Source organism: Ipomoea triloba, chromosome 8 (genome assembly GCF_003576645.1).
Source record: "Ipomoea triloba cultivar NCNSP0323 chromosome 8, ASM357664v1".
Lineage (NCBI taxonomy): Eukaryota > Viridiplantae > Streptophyta > Magnoliopsida > Solanales > Convolvulaceae > Ipomoea > Ipomoea triloba.
The window spans coordinates 19,908,393-19,917,177 of NC_044923.1; positions in this window are offsets into that span (position 1 = coordinate 19,908,393).

Sequence of the window (8,785 nt, forward strand, 5' to 3'; positions counted from 1 at the left end):
TTTTTTTTTTTTTTTTTTTTTTTTTTTTTTTTTTTTTTAATATATGTTTACGAGCATCTATTTTTCAAATTCTTTTCTCTAGCTTTCCAATTATTCAAAGAATCAGAACATTTCTCTTAAAGCAATCACATTTATAGTTTCTTGGTGGTTTTTCAGACAAAAAGACTTGACTTGGGTTTTTAGGCTAATGGAAGGCATGATTTTTTTCATCAAATTATCCTTTTGTAAATACAAATTTTTTGTGGGCCCCAGATATAAAGAAATTCACGCGCAAAACGCCAACCGCACCAATGCACGGGCTAACTGGGCGCGTGAAGAAGTGCATATATATATATATATATATATATATATTTATATATGGGCTTAAGTAAGAACCCTTATGCAATAGATTTAATTTTTCGTGCTCATTTTGTTGTGCATTCGTTCTTAGTTTGTTGTGCATTCGTTCTTAATTTGTTGTGCATTTTTCTCAGTTTGTTGTGCATTTGGTCTCAGTTTATTGTGCATTCATAGTGTGAATGTTGTGCATCTCGCCCACTTTGTTGTGCAATTGTATTCATAGTCGTTAGATCAGTCCAAATGGATGATTTGGATTAGTCCACATGGTCCTCGCTTAATGATAGGTCCTCACCTGATCCGGAACCCCTCTCTCTCTCTCTCTGTATATACATACATACATATATATATATATATATATATATATATATATATATATATATATATATTTCTTTGTCAAGAAATATTTTTTTCTCGCACTTTTCTCTCTCCTCTCTCCTACTTGACATGCAAAAAATCTATTAAAAACCACAACAAATAAAGTTGCTCTTACTAGTAAACACAAATCAATTCTCTATTTTTATCTCCAAATTTTCAATATAAAAAATACCTTTACCAGTACTGACTAATGTCTTTCCATCCATATCCATTTTATTTTCAACTATTTATTCCCATGTATTTAAAAAAATGTGTGATGTTTTTGTTTTTCGTTAATGAATTTCATTGCCATAGTCTGGGCAAATTATACTATGCATCATGAATAAATATTTATTTTTAGTATACTGAGATTCATTTTTAATATACTAAAAGTTCATTTTTAGATAGTATACTAAATAATAAATATTTGGTACACAAAAAATGAATTTTCGAAAAATGAACATTCACAATGTATTAAAAATTATCATTTAGCATACTAAAAATAATCTTATTTTAGTGGTTTACCTTACAAGATTAATCATTGTCAATGGTATAATGATTGCTTAATATCTATATGAATAAGGAATATAAATATTACATAGTAAATTATAAAAAAAAAAAAACCAATAACGTTAGAGCTTTAACAAGAATAAGAAATGTACAAGTATTTTATTTTATTTTATTTTGGTAGTGATAACTTGTATATTTATACGTACAAATTCTTTATTATTTTATGCCTCTTTTGTAGGAAAATAGTTCCTGACAATCTCGGAAATACAGGAAAATAAGGAAATGGAAAACAACTAAGAACAAAATTACAATGGAAGAAGAAATAATCCACGTAGGATTAAACAATTACAACTGAAAGAACGAACCACGCAGGGTTGAGTGGCGTTGGAGGATGACGGGTTGAGTTGGACGATCTTAGGGCGGTTGTAAGTACGAGTCGCGTTGCCACTTTCCTTAAAACCTTATTTACCGCTTCCCGGGGTGCTGGAATGTTGCGGCCTAGGTTTCCCAGGATAAAACGTATTACGACTCCTGCGTTTGAGCACACAAACTTGGAGCCCGGCGAACTAAAACGCGAGATGAACGTAGATGGCTTGAAGGAGAGGATGAGCAGAGTTTTGAGGGAGAAAGTGTTTCGTAGGTGTGTTCTGTGTACTTCTTGTTGCAAATCTGCTGCTCACCAACGAATTTGTAGTAGAGGATGGGATCATTGCATTAAGTCTGGCATTTAATTCCCATTCGTAACCTCTACCCACTAGCAACTTATTTACACCCACTACTAATCCATTATAAGGGAAATAACTCTGAAATAATGATTGGAATTAATCATATTAATTCCGTAATATCAAGAGTCATTCCTGAACGGATCCAGTAGGTGAAAGGTCGCAATCGAGAGGTCACTAGAGTCGTGGTACGAGACATTGCCCGGTGTGCAAGACATCGGGCGCGCGTCTGCGTACCTTCGAGACATCAGCATACCGGGCCGCGAGATATTGCTCAGGTCTGCGAGACATCGCATTCGCACGCGAGAGGTCGACTCCGTCAGCGAGACATCGAACTACCTCTCGAGGTCAGCTCATTTGAGAACTACCTCTCGAGGTCAGCTCATTTGATGTCTCGAACGAGAGAACTCGTTTGAAAATATGGCATAACTTAGCCCGCAAGGCCAACCAATTTTTCGGACGACATTCGTGCCCGCAAGTGCCGACGTACACGAGTCAAGCCTTTTCAGGCTCAGTTTGGGATTTGATTTGCACCCCCCCTGCGCGAGAGAGAGAGCATCTATGCTATACAAGTTACTTAGTCATAAAAGGACTCTTGTATATATAGTGGTGCAAAGGTTCATTCCAAACCAATGTGGGACAAAGCTACATAAGCTTTTCCACACTTGAATTCCATCTCAAATGGGTCTACTTTGAGAATCAATTTCTCATTCACTCATTATCCATTTTGAGCGTATAATATATCGATCTCTTCGTCTAAGAACGAAGAACCCGAATCCACTTTGACCCGACCCAAAATCGAAAGTGGACCCACCTATATTTATACCACAAAATGGCCACTTAAAATGTCTATTTTAGTGCTATTTTCCAACAATCCCCCACATGAATGAAAATGATTTTCAAGGGAATTTTGAAATCGGAAACAACTGCTTTCAACGGTTGATTCCTGCATAGCAAAGGTAGGTGTAACCCTTTGAACCTTGCCTCGTGAGATCTATGCACTCTACTGGCTGTACGGTAGAACGCGATGTCTTTGAACCGACTGCCGTTTGTGTAGACATTGACAAATCTCACACAGGAACCTTCCAACCACGTTTTGTTCTCATGACTGTGCCCATTTTGGTCGTGGGACACCGTTCCTGGTTCTGCAAGAGTTTCTAAAGAATTAAGCCCCTTCAATTCTCCTTTGAAGCGACCCTCACTTCTCTCTCACATAGGTGATTCTTTCTCGAGTTTCCCGCAACTCAACATATGTCCATTTGACATTGCATACACAGCATATGTCAGATGACAATCGAATCATTAAAGCACTAGTGTGCTAGCCTCGATCGGGAGTCACTGTTTTAACGAGGAGTGGTAGGGAGTCCGGAGACCCCCACAGTGACACGCTATTCCATAATTTAGTTGTCCCATTGAACCTAGGTGCCAGTTAGGTTGGGTATCCACTATGGAATTTTTAGTCCAAGGGCTTTAGACCCATTCCTCGTGCCAACTTCTCGACAACTTCTTTGCTGAACCCTTTGGTTAGCGGATCCGCTATATTGTCTATTGACCTCACGAAGTCAATCGAGACAACACCAGTTGCGAGGAGTTGTTTAATGGTATTATGTCTACGACGCATATGTCTAGACTTACCATTATAAATCTGACTCCGTACTCTCCCAATTGTTGCTTGACTATCACAATGCACACAAATTGGAGGTACAGGTCTTTCCCAACTTGGAATATCTTCCAAAAAATGGCGTAGCCATTTAGCCTCTTCATAGCACTTGTCCAAGGCAATCATTTCTGATTTCATTGTGGACCTAACTATTACTGTTTACTTGGAAGATTTCCATGCAACGGCTGCACTGGCTAGTGTAAACACATAACCACTCGTGGATTTAGAATCCTTTATGTCAGATATCCAGCTAGCATCGCTATACCCTTCAAGTACAACAGGATATCTTACATAGTGCAGTCCGAGATCACGAGTGTACCTCAAGTATCTCATGACCCTCACTATTGCCTTCTAGTGAATCACACCGGGATTGCTAGTATACCTGCTAAGTTTACTAACAACATAGGCAATATCCGGCCGTGTACAACTCATAAGATACATCAGGCTACCAATTACCCGAGCATATTCTACTTGAGAGATACACTCTCCGTGGTTCTTGGTTAGTTGAACATTTGTATCAAGCGGTGTATTAGCCAATTGATTATCATCCTTGTTAAACTTTTCAAGGATTTTATCAACATAATGAGATTGACTCAACACAAGACCATCAGGTCTTTTAATGATTTTAATCCCGAGGATTAAATCAGCCAAACCCATATCCTTCATGTCAAATCTAGCATTTAACATGTTCTTGGTAGACTTGATCATTCGATCATTACTACCAATGATGGGTATATCATCCACATATAAACAAAGAATGACTTAGCCATCTACCGTTTCCTTAACGTAGACACATTTGTCACTTTCGTTTATTTTAAATCCATTAGTTAACATCGAGTGGTCAAACTTCTCATGCCATTGCTTAGGCGCTTGTTTTAAACCATAGAGCGATTTAACTAATTTACATACTTTCTTTTCTTGGCCCGGAACCACAAACCCTTCGGGTTGGTCCATATAGGTTTCCTCATCTAACTCGCCATTTAAGAAAGCTGTTTTCACATCCATTTGATGAACTTCCAAATTCCGCAATGCGGCTTTGACAAGGATCATCCTAATGGAGTTTATTCTCGTCACAGGAGAATATGTATCGAAGTAATCAAGGCCTTCTCGTTGCCTGTAACCCTTGATTACAAGTCGAGCCTTATACTTCTCGAGGGAACCATCCGGTTTCATTTTCCTTTTAAAGACCCACTTGGATCCTAAAGGTTTACAACCTGGAGGAAGATCAACAAGTTCCCAAGTGTGATTCTGTAAGATAGAATCCACTTCACTTTTGATCGCTTCCTTCCACATTGGACCCTCCGTTGAAGTCACAACTTCTTTATAAGTTCGAGGTTCGTTTTCTATCAAACAAGAGAGAAAATCAGGTTCATTTTCTATCAAACAAGTTAGAGTATTCGAATCATACTCTAACAAGTAAGTTAGAAAATCGGGACCAAATGATTTTTCAACTCTCGCCCGTTTACTACGCCTCGGCTCGGGCTCGGGTTCTTCCTCAGAATGCCCGACATCATTGTCCATAGCAGCATCAACCTCTCGAAGTGATGTACCTGGTCTGTTCATCTCTCGAAGTGACATAGTCGGTCCGTCGACCTCTCGAAGTGACATACTTGGTATGTTGACCTCTCGAAGTGACGTACTTGGTCTGTCGACCTCTCGAAATGACGTACTAGGTCTCTCGACCTCTCGAAGTGACGTACTTGGTCCTTCATTAGACCGACAAGGAAATACATTTTTCAAAGAAATTTGCATTCCTTGATTCAATTATAGTGTTCTTATGTACGTCCGGATTATGGGACTCGTGTACTAAGAACTGATAAGCACTACTATTGTGTGCATATCCAATAAAGATACAATCCACCGTCTTTGGACATATCTTTATTTTCTTAGGTGTTGGAACCAAAACTTTGGCAAGACACCCCCACACTTTGAGGTATTGGTAGGAAGGTTTCCTACCTTTCCACAGCTCATAAGGAGTCTTATCGAGCTTCTTGTGAGGTACCTTATTCAAAAGGTAATTATTTGTCAAAATCGCCTCACCCCATATGCTTTGAGGTAGGCCCGAACTTATAAGCATCGCATTCATCATCTCTTTCAATGTACGATTCTTACGTTCGGCAACACCATTCGATTGAGGTGCATAAGGTGCAGTACGCTCGTGTATTATTCCAACACTCGCACAGAAGTCACCGATAGGTACTTCGTACTCACCACCTCTATCGCTTCTAACCTTTTTAATCTTTCGATTAAGTTGGTTTTCGACTTCATCCTTTTAAAGAATGAATTTTTCCTTGGCTTCGTCTTTGCTCTTTAGCAAATACACATAGCAAAATCGTGTGCAATCATCGATAAACGTGATAAAATATTTATTACCACCTCTCGTTTGAATCGATCTAAAATCGCACAAATCGCTATGTACCAATTCTAGTGGCTCAGTCTCCCTTTCAACCGATTTGAAGGGAACTTTAGTTAATTTTGCCTCAACACAAATTTCGCACTTATTTGTATTAACTTGAAAATTAGGGATATGGTTCATGCTAATTAATCTACGCATAGAATTGAAATTAACATGACCTAGTCTACCATGCCACAAATTGGAAGACTCAAGCAAGTAAACAGAATTAACTTTGCTTTTATTGATAATCGACATTATATTGAGCTTAAAAAGCCCGTCAGTTACATAACCCTTACCAACAAACATCCCTAACTTTGACAAAACTACTTTGTCCGATTCGAAGACCATCTTGAATCCATGCTTGTTCAACAATGAGCCAGAACCAGCCAATTTTTCGGACGATATTCGTGCCCGCAAGTGCCGGCGTACACGAGTCAAGCCTTTTCAGGCTCAGTTTGGGATTTGATTTGCACCCCCCCTGCGCGAGAGAGAGAGCATCTATGCTATACAAGTTACTTAGTCATAAAAGGACTCTTGTATATATAGTGGTGCAAAGGTTCATTCCAAATCAATGTGGGACAAAGCTACATAAGCTTTTCCACACTTGAATTCCATCTCAAATGGGTCTACTTTGAGAAACAATTTCTCATTCACCCATTATCCATTTTGAGCGTATAATATATCGATCTCTTCGTCTAAGAACGAAGAACCCGAATCCACTTTGACCCGACCCAAAATCGGAAGTGGACCCACCTATATTTATACCACAAAATAGCCACTTAAAATGCCAATTTTAGTGCTATTTTCCAACATCTTTTTCTATGTTTTATTAGACAACAAAACTAAGCAAGTGGTCAATTATTTACGTGATTAAAATTTATTTTAAATACTACCCCTTATCTTGTGTCCCTATGAAGTTTAACATTATTAGACAATAATTACTTTCTTTAATAATTTCAATTATGTATTTGCTTTCATTTTCTTACATGGAATATTTGTTTATGTTGGTCTCGAAGAGTATTCGAACAAGTCTAGGTGAGGGTGAATAAACTTATTATATTTTAAAAACTTTTTGTAATTGAGAATTTGAAAGATTTAATGTAGTGGAAATTATGTTTTACCTCTTTTTAATTCGTGGCACGTTTTATCTTGTTAAAGATTATGTTTGATGATAGAAAATGTAAGGTAGTATGTAAGTGCGATAAGTAATAAATAGAGAGACAAGAATTCTTATAGTGGTTTAGTCAATCCTGATCTAATCTACTCTTCTCTTACAACTTTTTAGGAGGTTCCACTAGTATTTTCACTCCTAATACAGTGGAGAGGACTTGTGCTTTGATTACAAATATTGTTATTCTACTTCTCCAACCAAATCCTAACCAGGGTTTCACAAGATTACAACTTGTTACTCATCCTCTTTCTACTTCTCCATGTAGAGTGTGAAGTTAAGATTTGAACACAAAGATTGTTATTCTCCAACAAGTGTAGACTTGGTGTTGAGTACTCTTGAATATGCCAAAGTTTGAACTTGATTTCGAATTTGATCGCAATGTGTCTCTCACTAGTCAACTAGTTAGCGCTTGAGTGCAGTTTTACCTTGTAGAAATTTCTTTCAAAAGACCAACACCTCATTCAACTTTGAATTTAAGTATTTATAGACTCCTTTGAATTTGTCAATTGGAGGGAAAAAAATTAAAATGAGTAGTCTTTGTTCAACGTGTAATGACCTGTGGTTGTGTGTTAGGTTGCTTTTGTTAGAATTTTCAACATGTTCAACTGTTTTCTGTTTTCTGTTTTTAAATTTTTCAGTTTTCATTCTCTGTTTTCCATTCTCTATTTTCTGTTTAGAAAACTTGTTTACTAACACTTATTTTTTCAAATTTATTTTTTTAGATTAACGTTATAAAATTAACATAAGTTTAATTTCGAGTGATTTTTAGAACTTAGATTTAAAATATTTTAAAATATATTTGGTTTAAATGGAATAAATATAATTTTTACTTTTAAATCCAATATATGTAAAATTATTACATTTTTGATATCCGAACCAAATTTATAATATCTAAAATACTGTTGGATATATTCATTTGAATGACATGTATATAATATATAATTTTTATTTTGAATTCTAATATAATAATATATGTGAAATTTTTATATTTGATATCTGTAATAAACTTGTATCCGATATAACATAATTAAACATATCCGAATCAATAATCAAATGAGTTTAATTTTGATAATGTGAATGATGTATAATTTTAAGCATAAACAAATAAGTTATGTTTAAATAAATAATGCAAATAGATAAGATAGAAGATGATGATAAATAAAAGAAGATGATAGTGAATGTAATCATATAGTAATGAATAAATATGTAAATAGATAATGGTGAGAATGTAGTTATAGTGACATATAGTCTAATAGATGATAGATGATTCTGTTTTCCATTTAGAAAATAGTTTTTAATAGTGTTTCAGTTTTCTAGAAAATTGGGAAATTGTTTCCAGTTTTCAAAATGGAAAACTGTACTAGTAAACATGTTTTCTGTTTTTTGTTCTACAATTTTCTAAATTTCCAGAAAACTGGAGAAAATTTCCAGTTAGTAAACAGACCCTTAGCTTTTTAACTTGCTTTTTGTCTTGGCTATTTAAGAAAAATTAATCCCCCTTGGTAGGTGTACCTAGGCTAGGTATGTCAATTAGACTAGCCTACTAGGTTGGGGATCAATCATTATTGTGTGGACCATGGTCCACACAGCTGTGTGGACCATACTATCAAATAATGCACATTCAATATAAAAAT